Source organism: Oncorhynchus kisutch, linkage group LG21, assembly GCF_002021735.2.
Source record: "Oncorhynchus kisutch isolate 150728-3 linkage group LG21, Okis_V2, whole genome shotgun sequence".
NCBI classification, from domain to species: domain Eukaryota; kingdom Metazoa; phylum Chordata; class Actinopteri; order Salmoniformes; family Salmonidae; genus Oncorhynchus; species Oncorhynchus kisutch.
This window is the reverse complement of record NC_034194.2, coordinates 26985633-26999090: the sequence shown is the minus strand read 5'-3', so window position 1 is coordinate 26999090 and position 13458 is coordinate 26985633.

Sequence of the window (13458 nt, the reverse complement as noted above, 5' to 3'; positions counted from 1 at the left end):
GTAAGAGTTCCTGTACCAGTTTCCTCTTTAATATCCTGTTATGTGTGAGTTAGCACTAAGCAGAGGTGAGAGACAGAGAGAGATAGAGAGAGACAGAGAGGGAAGGGGGTGGAGAGTAAAAGAGAGAAAACACAATTTTCCTGGACAGGATTTGCCCGACTACAGAACACCCTGGTTAGGCACAAGACAGGTATCTCTCCATTCTTTTGGAGAGATTGGAAACCCAAATTGGTCTACACGGACAAGTTCTGGCTTGGTTTAGATCTTATCTGTCGGAAAGATATCAGTTTGTCCTCTAACAAATCAATTATAAGTTTCGGTGTTCCTCAAGGTTCCGTTTTAGGAGCACTTGTTTTCACTATATAGTTTACCTCTTGGTGATGTCATTCGGAAACGTAATGTTAACTTTCAATGCTATGCGGACGATACACAGCTGTACATTTCGAGGAAACATGGTGAAGCCCCGAAATTGCCATCCCTTGAAGCCTGTGTTTCAGACATAAGGAAGTAGATGGCAGCAAATGTTTTACTTTTAAACTCAGACAAAACAGAGATGCTAGTTCTAGGTCCCAAGAAACAAAGAGATCTTCTGTTGGATCTGACAATTAATCTTGATGGTTGTACAGACGTTTCAAATAAAACTGTGAAGGACCTCAGCATTACTCTGGACCCTGATCTCTCTTTTGAGGAACACATCAAGACTATTTCAAGGACAGTTTTTTCCATCTTCGTAACAATGCAAAAATCAGAAACTTTCTGTCCTAAAATGACGCAGAAAAGTTCATCCATGCTTTTGTCACTTCTAGATTAGACTACTGCAATGCTCTACTTTCCGGCTACCCGGATAAAGCACAAAATAAACTTCAGTTAGGGCTAAACATGGCTGCTAGAATCTTGACTAGAACCCCAAAATGTGATCATATTACTCCAGTGCTAGCCTCTCTACACTGGCTTCCTGTAAAGGCTAGGGCTGATTTCAAGGTTTTACTGCTAACCTACAAAGCATTACACGGGCTTGCTTCTACCTATCTCTCCAATTTGGTCCTGCCATACATTGTATTACTGTTGATGATATCTGGAAATGTGCATGTACACCCTAGACCATCTACCGTTGCTTGCCCCAATTCTGACTTGTGCTCTGATATCTGCTGCACTGATTTCTGCTCTCGTAAAAGCCTGGGTCTTCTGCACGTTAACACTAGAAGCTTATTACCTTAAATGGATCAATTGAAAGTGTGGGTTCACAGTTCTAATCCCGATGTGTTGGTCATTACTGAGACGTGGAGGGAAGAGTGTTTGAGAACTGATGTTAACCTTTCTGGTTATAACCTTTTACGGCAAGACAGATCTTCCAAAGGTGGGGGAGTGGCAATCTGTCACGAGTCCGACCGAGGGTGGCTTCCCTTCCCGGTCGGATGGCGCTCGGCGGTCGTCGTCACCGGCCTATTAGCTGCCACTGATTGTCTTTCCTCCCCCTCCTTGTATGTTTATTGGTAGCACCTGTTTGTGATGATTAGTTGGGCTTCTTTAGACAGCCGGCCCGCCTGTTTGTTGTGCGGGATTAATCATTGTAACCTTCGGCTCTGTAGTAGAGGAACGTGTTAGTTCCTGGTCGTGCATTTTTCAGTTGTACATTTTTCATTCCCCGTGTTTGGGGCCGTTATTATTGTGAGCACCCTGTGGTGCGTTGGTGCAATTAAAGAGCACAGCATTGCACTCTCTGTCTCCTGCGTTTGACTCCACACCCACGACACCCGGAGCATTACAGAATCCCACACCTAAAGATTGAATGGAGTCAGCAGGAGCAGCAGCCAACCCTCTCCCATCGATGGAGGAACGGGTTCCCCACCACACCACCGTCCTCCATCGGATCGGATCCGCGATGGATCAAGTGATGGAGAGAATGGACCGATTGGAGAGGAGTGGTCTCCTCTCTCCACCTTCGGCACCCCCGGCTCTGGACTCCCCATCTCCCGACTCCAGCACCCTCCGTCTGACGCTACCGAGGGCTTATGATGGAGCGGCGGCGGGTTGCCAGGGGTTTTTGCTTCAGCTGGAGCTATACCTGGCCACCGTCAGACCCACTCCCTCGGGAGCGGAGAGGGTGAGTGTCCTCATCTCCTGCCTCACGGGTCGTGCTCTGGAGTGGGCGAACGCAGTCTGGAATGGCCCAGACTCAGCGCGGGAGCACTACCCAGAGTTTTCCCGCCGCTTCCGTGCCGTGTTTGATCACCCTCCAGACGGCCGAGTGGTGGGAGAACGACTATTTCATCTCAGGCAGGAGAGGAGGCGCGCCCAGGATTACGCGCTGGAGTTCCGGACCTTGGCAGCAGGATCTGGGTGGAACGACAGGGCCCTTATTGACCACTACAGGTGTAGTCTCCGGGAGGACGTCCGCAGGGAGTTAGCGTGACGGGACACCGCTCTGTCACTGGATGAGCTGATTGACATGTCCATTCGACTGGACAATCTGCTGGCTGCCCCCGGGCGTTCGGAGAGGGTCCTGTGCGTTCCACCACCCAGCCCCTCCGCTCCCATTCCGATGGAGTTGGGAGGGGCTGTGCCGAGGGGTACCGGAGGAGGAGGCCTTCCCTGCACCAACTGTGGTCGGAGAGGACACACGTCTGATCGGTGCTGGGGGGGTCCGTCTGGGAGTAGAGATGGCAGGCGGAACGCTTCTCGATCACCCCAGGTGAGTCAGCATCAAACTCACCCAGAACCCCTTGTTGGCCACTTGTTTGTCTTAACTTTTTCCCTTAACTTTTTTCCCTCTTCCCAGCATAGGGCGCTAGTCGATTCAGGCGCAGCTGGGAACTTTATGGATCGCGGACTCGCCCTTAAGTTAGGGGTTCCGCTGGTACCGATAGATTCTCCTTTTCCCGTGCACTCCCTAGATAGCCGGACATTAGGGTCAGGGATGGTCAGGGAGACCACGGTCCCACTGGACATGGTGACGCAGGGGAATCATAGGGAGCGTTTCAGTCTTTTTATTATTGATTCGCATGCGTTTCCAGTGGTGCTAGGGATTCCCTGGCTGGCCCGGCACAATCCTAAAATTTTGTGGAGACAGGGGGTTCTCCAGGGATGGTCAGAGGAGTGTTCTGGAAGGTGTTTGGGAGTTTCCATCGGTGCCACGTCGGTGAAGAGTCCAGACCAGGGTTCCACCGTGTGCATTCCCCCCGAGTATGCCGATTTGGCAATCGCTTTCAGTAAAGTGAAAGCGACTAAATTACCACCTTATCGCCCGGGAAGGGATTGTACGATAGATCTCCAGGTAAACGCTGCACTTCCCAAGAGTCACGTGTACCCGTTGTCCCAGGAGGAGACGTTGGCGATGGAGACATATGTCACGGAGTCGCTGGGACAGGGGTACATTCGGCCCTCCATCTCACCCGTCTCCTCGAGTTTCTTTTTTGTGAGGAAAAAGGAGAGAGGTTTGCGTCCGTGTATTGATTATAGAGGTCTAAACGCCATCACAGTGTGGTATAGTTACCCTCTACCTCTCATCGCTACGGCGGTGGAATCATTTCACGGAGCGCAGTTCTTCACAAAACTGGATCTCAGGAGCGCGTATAGTCTGGTGCGTATTCGGAAGGGAGACGAGTGGAAAACCGCATTTAGTACCACATCAGGCCACTATGAGTACCTCGTCATGCCGTATGGGTTAAAGAATGCTCCAGCCGTCTTCCAATCCTTCGTAGACGAGATTCTCAGGGACCTGTGCGGACAGGGAGTGGTGGTTTATATCGATGACATTCTGATCTACTCGGCCACTCACACCGCGCATGTGTCTCTGGTACGTAAGGTGCTTGGTAGACTGCTGGAGCATAACCTATACGTAAAGGCTGAGAAATGCGTGTTCTCTAAACGAGCCGTCTCCTTTCTGGGTTATCGCATTTCCACCTCGGGGGTGATGATGGAGGACGATCGCATTAGGGCCGTGCGTAATTGGGCGACTCCGACCACGGTAAAGGAGGTGCAGCGGTTTTTGGGTTTTGCCAACTACTACCGGAGGTTTATCCGGGGTTTTGGCCAGATAGCGGCTCCCATTACCTCACTGCTGAAGGGGGGCCCGGTGCGGTTGCAGTGGTCAGCAGAGGCGGACGGAGCTTTCAACAAGTTGAAGGCACTGTTCACCGATGCGCCCGTGTTAGCGCATCCGGACCCCTCTCTAGCATTCATAGTGGAGGTGGACGCGTCCGAGGCTGGGGTGGGTGCCGTGCTATCACAGCGCTCGGGTACGCCACCAAAACTCCGCCCCTGCGCTTTTTTCTCAAGGAAGCTCAGCCCAGCGGAGCGTAACTATATGTCAATATGCCTTGTATACTGTTGTTCAGGTTAGTTATCATTGTTTTAGTTCACAATGGAGCCCCTAGTTCCACTCTTCACGCCCCTGATAACTCCTTTGTCCCACCTCCCACACATGCGGTGACCTCACCCATTACTACCAGCATGTCCAGAGATACAACCTCCCTCATCATCACCCAGTGCCTGGGCTTACCTCCGCTGTACCCGCACCCCACCATACCCCTGTCTGCGCATTATGCCCTGAATATATTCTACCATGCCCAGAAACCTGCTCCTCTTATTCTCTGTCCCCAACGCTCTAGGCGACCAGTTTTGATAGCCTTTAGCCGCACCCTCATACTACTCCTTCTCTGTTCCGCGGGTGATGTGGAGGTAAACCCAGGCCCTGCATGTCCCCAGGCACCCTCATTTGTTGACTTCTGTGATCGAAAAAGCCTTGGTTTCATGCATGTCAACATCAGAAGCCTCCTCCCTAAGTTTGTTTTACTCACTGCTTTAGCACACTCTGCTAACCCGGATGTCCTTGCCGTGTCTGAATCCTGGCTCAGGAAGGCCACCAAAAATTCAGAGATTTCCATACCCAACTATAACATCTTCCGTCAAGATAGAACTGCCAAAGGGGAAGGAGTTGCAGTCTACTGCAGAGATAGCCTGCAAAGTAATGTCATACTTTCCAGGTCCATACCCAAACAGTTCGAACTACTAATTTTGAAAATTACTCTCTCCAGAAATAAGTCTCTCACTGTTGCCGCCTGCTACCGACCCCCCTCAGCTCCCAGCTGTGCCCTGGACACCATTTGTGAATTGATCGCCCCCCATCTAGCTTCAGAGTTTGTTCTGTTAGGTGACCTAAACTGGGATATGCTTAACACCCCGGCAGTCCTACAATCTAAGCTAGATGCCCTCAATCTCACACAAATCATCAAGGAACCCACCAGGTACAACCCTAACTCTGTAAACAAGGGCACCCTCATAGACGTCATCCTGACCAACTGGCCCTCCAAATACACCTCCGCTGTCTTCAACCAGGATCTCAGCGATCACTGCCTCATTGCCTTTATCCGCTACGGAGCCGCTGTCAAACGACCACCCCTCATCACTGTCAAACGCTCCCTAAAACACTTCTGTGAGCAGGCCTTTCTAATCGACCTGGCCCGGGTATCCTGGAAGGACATTGACCTCATCCCGTCAGTTGAGGATGCCTGGTCATTCTTTAAAAGTAACTTCCTCACCATTTTAGATAAGCATGCTCCGTTCAAAAAATGCAGAACTAAGAACAGATAGAGCCCTTGGTTCACTCCAGACCTGACTGCCCTCGACCAGCACAAAAACATCCTGTGGCGGACTGCAATAGCATCGAATAGTCCCCGCGATATGCAACTGTTCAGGGAAGTCAGGAACCAATACACGCAGTCAGTCAGGAAAGCTAAGGCCAGCTTCTTCAGGCAGAAGTTTGCATCCTGTAGCTCCAACTCCCAAAAGTTCTGGGACACTGTGAAGTCCATGGAGAACAAGAGCACCTCCTCCCAGCTGCCCACTGCACTGAGGCTAGGTAACACGGTCACCACCGATAAATCCATGATTATCGAAAACTTCAACAAGCATTTCTCAACGGCTGGCCATGCCTTCCGCCTGTCTACTCCAACCTCGGCCAACAGCTCCGCCCCCCCCGCAGCTACTCGCCCAAGCCTCTCCAGGTTCTCCTTTACCCAAATCCAGATAGCAGATGTTCTGAAAGAGCTGCAAAACCTGGACCCGTACAAATCAGCTGGGCTTGACAATCTGGACCCTCTATTTCTGAAACTATCCGCCGCCATTGTCGCAACCCCTATTACCAGCCTGTTCAACCTCTCTTTCATATCATCTGAGATCCCCAAGGATTGGAAAGCTGCCGCAGTCATCCCCCTCTTCAAAGGGGGAGACACCCTGGACCCAAACTGTTACAGACCTATATCCATCCTGCCCTGCCTATCTAAGGTCTTCGAAAGCCAAGTCAACAAACAGGTCACTGACCATCTCGAATCCCACCGTACCTTCTCCGCTGTGCAATCTGGTTTCCGAGCCGGTCACGGGTGCACCTCAGCCACACTCAAGGTACTAAACGATATCATAACCGCCATCGATAAAAGACAGTACTGTGCAGCCGTCTTCATCGACCTTGCCAAGGCTTTCGACTCTGTCAATCACCATATTCTTATCGGCAGACTCAGTAGCCTCGGTTTTTCGGATGACTGCCTTGCCTGGTTCACCAATTACTTTGCAGACAGAGTTCAGTGTGTCAAATCGGAGGGCATGCTGTCCGGTCCTCTGGCAGTCTCTATGGGGGTGCCACAGGGTTCAATTCTCGGGCCGACTCTTTTCTCTGTGTATATCAATGATGTTGCTCTTGCTGCGGGCGATTCCCTGATCCACCTCTACGCAGACGACACCATTCTATATACCTTCGGCCCGTCTTTGGACACTGTGCTATCTAACCTCCAAACAAGCTTCAATGCCATACAACACTCCTTCCGTGGCCTCCAACTGCTCTTAAACGCTAGTAAAACCAAATGCATGCTTTTCAACCGGTCGCTGCCTGCACCCGCATGCCCGACTAGCATCACCACCCTGGATGGTTCCGACCTAGAATATGTGGACGTCTATAAGTACCTAGGTGTCTGGCTAGACTGCAAACTCTCCTTCCAGACTCATATCAAACATCTCCAATCGAAAATCAAATCAAGAGTCGGCTTTCTATTCCGCAACAAAGCCTCCTTCACTCACGCCGCCAAGCTTACCCTAGTAAAACTGACTATCCTACCGATCCTCGACTTCGGCGATGTCATCTACAAAATGGCTTCCAACACTCTACTCAGCAAACTGGATGCAGTCTATCACAGTGCCATCCGTTTCGTCACTAAAGCACCTTATACCACCCACCACTGCGACTTGTATGCTCTAGTCGGCTGGCCCTCGCTACATATTCGTCGCCAGACCCACTGGCTCCAGGTCATCTACAAGTCCATGCTAGGTAAAGCTCCGCCTTATCTCAGCTCACTGGTCACGATGGCAACACCCATCCGTAGCACGCGCTCCAGCAGGTGTATCTCACTGATCATCCCTAAAGCCAACACCTCATTTGGCCGCCTTTCGTTCCAGTACTCTCTGCTACTTTTCTGCTCTTTTGCACACCAATATCTCTACCTGTAAAATTTTAAAAAATAAAAACTATGATGTGGGGGACCGGGAGTTGCTAGTGGTGGTTAGAGCTCTGAAGGTGTGGAGACACTGGCTTGAGGGGGCTAAGCACCCCTTTCTCATCTGGACCGACCACCAGAATCTGGAGTATATTCGGGCAGCTAGGAGACTTTGTCGGTTTACATTGTCGTATAGACCGGGCTCCCAGAACGTAAAGGCTGACGCACTGTCCCGTCTTTACGACACGGAGGATGGGTCCACCGAACCTACTCCCATCCCTCCCGCCTCTAAACTGGTACCACCAGTGGACTCGGACATCGAGCGGGCGTAAGTACGTGCCGTTTGGTGTTCGGGACAAACTGATTCGGTGGGCTCACGTCCTACCCTCCTCGGGTCACCCTGGGGTGACGAGGACAGTAGAGAGCCTTCGGGGGAGGTATTGGTGGCCTACTTTGGCAAAGGACGTTAAGGGTTATGTCTCCTCCTGTTCGGTGTGCGCCCAGAGTAAGGCTCCTAGGCACCTTCCTAGAGAGAAGTTACAACCCCTTCCCGTTCCACAACGGCCATGATCACATCTATCCGTAGATTTCCTGACCGATCTTCCGCCGTCTCAGGGGAACACCACGGTTCTAGTGATTGTGGATCAGTTCTCTAAGTCGTGCCGTCTCCTCCCGTTGCCCAGTATCCCTACAGCCCTACAGACTGCGGAGGCATTATTCACCCATGTCTTTCGGCACTACGGGGTTCCGGAGGACATCGTTTCTGATCGGGACCCCCAATTCACGTCCCGGGTCTGGAGGGCCTTCATGGAATGTTTGGGGGTCTCTGTCAGCCTGACCTCCGGTTATCACCCCGAGAGTAATGGGCAGGTGGAGAGAGTGAACCAGGAGGTGGGTAGGTATTGCCAGGATCGGCTAGGGAAGTGGGCACGATACATTCCCTGGGCTGAAATGGCTCAGAACTCCCTACGCCACTCCTCTACTAACGTGTCCCCTTTTCAGTGTGTGTTGGGGTACCAGCCGGTCCTGGCACCATGGCATCCGAGCCAGACCGAGGCTCCTGCGGTGGAGGAATGGGTACAGCGCTCCAAGGAGACCTGGAGGGCCGTCCAGGAATCTCTACAACAAGCGAGTGGACGGCAGAAGAGGAGTGCTGACCGCCACCGCAGTGAGGCCCCCGTGTTTGTACCGGGGGACAGGGTCTGGCTCTCGACCCGAAACCTACCCCTCCGCTTGCCCTGCCGGAAGCTGGGTCCGCAGTGTGTAGGGCCCTTTAAAGTCCTGAGGAGAATAAACGAGGTGTGTTATCGATTACAACTCCCTTCCTATTATCGTATTAACCCCTCGTTTCATGTGTCTCTCCTCAGGCCGGTGGTAGCTGGTCCCCTGCAGGACAGTGAGGTGCCGGAGGTCCCCCCACCCCCCCTCTGGACATCGAGTGGTCCCCGGCGTATACGACCCGGGCCATTCTGGACTCAAGACGCCGGGTGAGGGGCCTGCAGTACCTCGTGGACTGGGAGGGGTACGGTCCGGAGGAGAGGTGCTGGGTACCGGTGGGGTACATTTTGGATCCATTCATGTTGAGGGATTTCCATCGCCTCCATCCGGATCGCCCTGCACCTCGTCCTCCGGGGCGACCTCGAGGCCGGTGTCGGCGCGCGTCGGGGGGGGGTACTGTCACGAGTCCGACCGAGGGTGGCTTCCCTTCCCGGTCGGGTGGCACTCGGCGGTCGTCGTCACCGGCCTATTAGCTGCCACTGATTGTCTTTCCTCCCCCTCCTTGTATGTTTATTGGTATCACCTGTTTGTGATGATTAGTTGGGCTTCTTTAGACAGCCGTTCCGCCTGTTTGTTGTGCGGGATTAATCATTGTAACCTTCGGCTCTGTAGTAGAGGAATGTGTTTGTTCCTGGTCGTGCATTTTTCAGTAGTCATTTTTCATTCCCTGTGTTTGGGGCTGTTATTATTGTGAGCACCCTGTTGGTGCAATTAAAGAGCACAGCATTGCACTCTCTGTCTCCTGCGTTTGACTCCACACCCACGACACCCGGAGCATTACACAATCTTTACCAAGGATCCCTTTCAGTGCTCGGTTGTCTCCACCAAGTCTGTCCCCAAAAAATTTGAATTACTGGATTTAAGTATTAAACTTTCAAATGGCTCTTTGTCGACTGTTGATGGGTGTTATCGTCTTCCATCAGCACCGGTCTGTACCCTACCTAAGCTCTCCCCTGGCCCCTTACACTAAGCCTGAAAATGGGATTGAATCAGCTTGAAGACGCTTGGACCTTCTTTTTTGATGTTTTCAATGGTGTTGTTGACAAACACGACACCCATAAAGAAAAGGAGAATTAAAAACAGGTTCAGCCCCTGGTTCGACCGTGATCTTGCAGAGTTACTCCACCTCAAGAATTGCATTCGGCGAAAGGCTCGGCACACGCATACTCAGGCTGACGGGCTCTCGTTCAGAGAAATTAGAAATACGTGCACTCGGGCTATCCGAAAGGCCAAGGTTAGTTACTTTAAGGAGCAGTTCTCTCTCTGTGGGTCTAACCCCAAGAAGTTCTGGAAAACTGTTAAAGATCTGGAGAATAAACCCTCCTCCTTACAGTTGTCTATGTCCCTCAGCACATGGCTGAGCTCTTTAATCACCACTTCATTAAGTCAGGATTGCTATTTGACTCAGCCATGCCTCCTTGCCTGTCCAACATTTCCTCATCTCCCACCCCTTCTAATGCGACTTTCCCCCACGCTTCTCCCTCTTTTTCCTCTGCCCCGCTACAAAGTTTCTCCCGGCAGGCAGTCACTGAGTCTGAGGTGCTAAAGGAGTTCCTGAAACTTGACCCCAAAAAACTATCTGGGTCAGATGGTTTAGACCTTTTCTTCTTTAAGGTTGCTGCCCCTATCATCCAAGTCTTTCTCTGACCTTTTTTAACCTGTGTCTCCTTTCTGGGGAGGTTCCCATTGCTTGGAAGGCAGCCACGGTTCGTCCTTTATTTAAAGGGGGAGATCAAGCTGATCCTAACTGTTATAGGCCTATTTCTATTTTGACCTGTTTATCAAAAGTGTTTGAAAAACACAATAATCAACTGACTGGCTTTCTTGTTGTCTATAGTAATCTCTCTGATATGCAATCTGGTTTCCGCTCAGGTTATGAATGTGTCACTGTAACCTTAAAGGTCCTCAATGATGTGACCATTGCCCTTGATTATAAGCAATGTTGTGCTGCTATTTTTTATTGACTTGGCCAAAGCTTTTGATACGGTAGACTATTCCATTCTTGTGAGCCAGATAAGGAGTATTGGTGTCTCTGAGGGGTCTTTGGCCTGGTTTGCTAACTACCTCTCTCAAAGAGTGCAGTGTGAAAAGTCAGAAAACCTGCTGTCTCAGCCACTGCCTGTCACCAAGGGATTTACATCAACAACATAGCTCAGGCATTAGGAAGCTCTCTCATTAATTTATATGCAGATGATACAGTATACTCAGTTGGTCCCTCCGCGGATTTTGTGTTAAATGCTCTACAACAAAGCTTTTGTAGTGTCCAACAAGCTATCTCTGCCCTTAACCTTGTTCTGAACAACTCCAAAGCAAAGGTCATGTGGTTTGGTAAGAAGAATGCCCCTCTTCCCACAGGTATGATTACTACCTCTGAGGGTTTAGAGCTTGAGGAAGTCACCTCATAAAAGTACTTGGAAGTATGGCTAGACGATACACTGTCCTTCTCTCAGCACATATCAAAGCTGCAGGCTGAAGTTAAATCTAGACTGTCGTAATCACTCCTCTTTCACCCCAGCTGCCAGACTAACCCTGATTCAGATGACCATCCTACTCATCCCGATTTATATATCGGGAGGTAAGGGTGCTCTCGAGCAGCTAGATGTTCTGCCAGTCACATTCTGATAAAGGTCCCCAAAGCACGCACATCCCTGGGTCGCTCTGCTTTTCAGTTCGCTGCAGCTAGAGACTGGAACAAGCTGCAACAAACACTCAAACTGGACAATTTTATCTCAATCTCTTAATTGAAAGACTCAATCATGGACACTCTTACTGACAGTTGTGGCTGCTTTGTTGTCTCTACCTTCTTGCCCTTTGTGCTGTTGTCTGTGCCCAATAATGTTTTACCATGTTTTATGCTGCTACCATGCTGTGTTGCTACATGTTGTTGTCATGTTGTGTTGCTGCCATGCTGTGTTGTCATGTGTTGCTGCCATGCTGTGTTGTCATGTGTTGCTGCCTTGCTATGTTGTTGTCTTAGGTCTCTCATTATGTAGTGTAGTCTCTCTTGTCATGATGTGTGTTTGCCTTTTGGTAGACAGTCATTGTAAATAAGAATTTGTTCTTAACTGACTTGCCTCGTTAAATAAAGGTTAAATAATAAAAAATTAAAAAAAACATACCTACACGTACGCTACGGTCACAAGACGCAGGCCTCCTAATTGTCCCTAGAATTTCTAAGCAAACAGCTGGAGGCAGGGCTTTCTCCTATATAGCTCCATTTTTATGGAACGGTCTGCCTATCCATATGAGAGACGCAGACTTGGTCTCGACCTTTAAGTCTGTATTGAAGACTCATCTCTTCAGTAGGTCCTATTATTGAGTGTAGTCTGGCCCAGGAGTGTGAAGGTGAACACAAAGGCACTGGAGCAACGAACCACCCTTGCTGTCTCTGCCTGGCCGGTTCCCCTCTCTCCCCCGGGATTCTCTGCCTCTAACCCTAATACGGTGGCTGAGTCACTGGCTAACTGGTTCTCTTCCATCACGTCCCTAGGAGGGGTGCGTCACTTGAATGGGTTGAGTCATTGACGTTATCTTCCTGTTTGGCGCCCCCCTCGGGTTCCCTTCTGTCGCAGCCTCCAGTATTTATGCTGCAATAGTTTGTGTCGGGGTGCTAGGGTCAGTCTGTTATGTCTGGAGCATTTCTCCTGTCTTATCCGGTGTCCTGTGTGAATTTAAGCATGCTCCCTCTAATTCTCTCTCTCTCCCTCCACTCCCAGAGGACCTGAGCCCTGGGACCATGCCTCAGGACTACCTGGCCTGATGACTCCTTGCTGTCCCCAGTCCACCTGGTCGTGCTGCTGCTCCAGTTTCAACTGTTCTGCCTGCGGCTATGAAACCCTGAGCTGTTCCCCGGATGTACTACCTTGTTCAGGACCTGCTGTTTTCGACTATCTCTCGCACCTGCTGTCTCTAACTTTGAATGCTTGGCTATGAAAAGCCAACTGACATTTACTCCTGAGGTGCTGATCTGTTGCACCCTCTACAACCACTGTGATTACTATTATTATTTGACCCTGCTGGTCATCTATGAATGTTTGAACATCTTGGTCATGTTTTGTTATAATCTCAACCTGGCACAGCCAGAAGAGGACTGGCCACCCCTCAGAGCCTGGTTCCTCTCTAGGTTTCTTCCTAGGTTCCTGCCTTTTAGTGAGTTTTTCCGAGCCACGGTGCTTCTACATCAGCATTGCTTGCTGTTTTGAGTTTTATGTTGGGTTTCTGTATAGCCCTTTGTGACGTCGGCTGATGTAAAAGGGGCTTTATAAATACGTTTGATTGATTTATGTTTTTAAGAGGCAGTGCTGCAGAGTAAAGTTGTAATAACCGGTTGCACCTCTACAGGCGTTGTGGGCAACGTGACCCTTCCAGCACGTGGCTAGATCACCGACAGAGATGTGTTTGTTTGACTGTCGCTGACATCCACACCTTCACTAGGGGCCCTAGAATGTAGTCAGCAGCGCTACTTCTTTATCTTAGTCCAGCATCTTTACCTGTTTAGTTCTTCCGAATTCTGTGAGGTTTCAACGGCAGGTATTCTAGTGTCTTCCCTACTTCTCTCTTCCGTGTCCTAATTCTAAATCTGCTGGAGATCATTCTTTCTGAACTCTGTACCTTCTGTTGCTGAGGCAACCTGCCACATTATTTCATAGACAAGAGGTTAAAGATCCAAGTCCTGGTTTCCAAACTGTTTCACAAA